The sequence below is a fragment of the Monodon monoceros genome, unplaced genomic scaffold (genome assembly GCF_005190385.1).
Source record: "Monodon monoceros isolate NGI ecotype Baffin Bay Population unplaced genomic scaffold, NGI_Narwhal_1 Super_Scaffold_14, whole genome shotgun sequence".
Taxonomy (NCBI): domain Eukaryota; kingdom Metazoa; phylum Chordata; class Mammalia; order Artiodactyla; family Monodontidae; genus Monodon; species Monodon monoceros.
This window is the reverse complement of record NW_021703770.1, coordinates 30045761-30047850: the sequence shown is the minus strand read 5'-3', so window position 1 is coordinate 30047850 and position 2090 is coordinate 30045761.

Below are 2090 nucleotides of genomic sequence, written 5' to 3'. Positions count from 1 at the left end.
TAGATATGTTAGGCTTATACTTCTGTAAGTAAAACCAGATGGAAATCTTAAAAGCAGCTGGAGAAGTGGGGACTGAGCTTCGAAGAAAGTCAGAATAGGCCAGCTTATGCTGCCATAACAAGCAGCACTAAAAGTCCTAGTGACTTGAAACAATCGTGCTTATTTAGAACTCACACACCATGGCCACCGCAATTCCGCAAGGAGACTCTGCTCATCAGGGATGCAGTTTCATGGAGGCTCCATTTCAGCGTATTCTCAGTGATCATGGAGACTGGGCAAGGGGAACACGGACAACCAGGAGCCAGTTAGAAAGTTGAGCAAATTTTAATCTAGTGTTAATTTGTGCTGCTTCTTGTGCACGATAGCAGCGGCAGTATCTCTCTCGGAAATAAACATCCCATATTATGATGTCTGTGAATATAGGTTTCCTTTTCTACCCTCCCTCCCTCCTTCCTTCCCTCCTTTCTTTCCTTCTTTCCTTCCCTCCTCTTTCTTTACTTTTTTGGAAATCACTTATTGTATATAAGTTGTAATCCAGACCTCATGTATCAATGGGGAACTTTCAAATACAAATATTACCAATTAAAAAAAAAACAAAACTGCTGCCCAGAAGTGTCACGTGCCTCTTTTCCCCTCACATTTAATTGGCAAAAGCAGGTCATGTGATCATCCTTGAGATCAGGAGAATGTGGATAAATAATCCTATATGTGCCTAGGGCAAAAGAACTGCCATCTGTGCAACTGCTGTTCTGACTCCCATATGTATCATCTAAGACTGAGACCCTTGATGAAGACAGAGCAGTAGATACCATCTTTGATGTAAAGAGGAGAGAGAGCGGAAAGCAAAACTCTAAGGACAGAAACTTGAGGAATACATAAGAAGAACACATACTTACAGAGGCAAAATAAAAACACATAGAAAAGCAAAGGGCTCAGTTTACTAGGGCCACATTCACGAGAAGCATCTCAGGAAGGTTCCTCACTACCAAATCTGGAGATGAGTCAACAACATCTGAGGCCAAGGAAAGAGCACTGAGTCTGACCTTGAAGGAGACATGGCTGACCTTCAAGAGATCTGCTTTATGGAGGCGATGGGGTCACATATGAAGCCAGACTGAGGAAGGAGTGATCGAAAGTGGAGACAGAACACTGGACTGCTGAAAAAAGGAAGGGAAATAAGATGTCCGCTTGAGGTAGCAGCAAAATCAAAGCTGCTTTGCTAAATGAAGTCTGGCAGGTTTTTATGTGTTCATTCAGCACATGTTTATTGAACATTTACTCTTGCCAAACACTGTTTTAGGAGCTGGGGAGTGAGCAAGATAAGCTTTCTGTTCCCATGAAGCTTATCTTCTAGTGGAAGCAGACATACAATAAACAAGTGAGCAAAGGAATCAATGAGTGAAAGAGATCATTTCCAATTATATTTAGTTCTGATAAAACTAAATAAATTATATTTAGTTCTGCCTTCCCTTCTAGAAGGGAGTCACAGGGTGGGTGGGGAGTATGGCCTGAAGGATATGTCTTAGACTAGTCAGGAAAGGCATCTCAGGAGGGGACAGCATCTCAGGAGGGGATGCTAAAGGATAGCGTCCTTTAGCACGTTGCCTCCTAAAGGACAAGAAACATCAGCTAAGGACAGATTTGGAAACAGTGTTCCACAGCAGACAGAATCTCTGAAGGAAAGATCAAGTTCTCATAAAAAATGGGGATTAGAAGAAACATTTTAAGGGACTTCCCTGGCGGTCCAATGGTTAAGACGTTGCCTTCCAATGCAGGGGGTGTGGATTCGATCCCTGGTTGGGCAGCTAAGATCCCACATGCCTCCCGGCCAAAAAACCAAACATAAAACAGAAGCAATATTGTAACAAATTCAATAAAGACTTTAAAAATGGTCCACATCAAAAAAATCTGTTAAAAAAATTAAAAAAGAAGAAACATTTTAGCTAGCTGGTTGTGAGTGTTTGCGTGTAAATACTTACAGCAAATGAAGGTCTAGAAGAAATTTGCCTCTCAATGCACAGGATTCATTGGTTTAGAAGGACACGCCTTCCCCTTCAGGCAACCTACCACAGAACCTGCTTCAGTTGCTT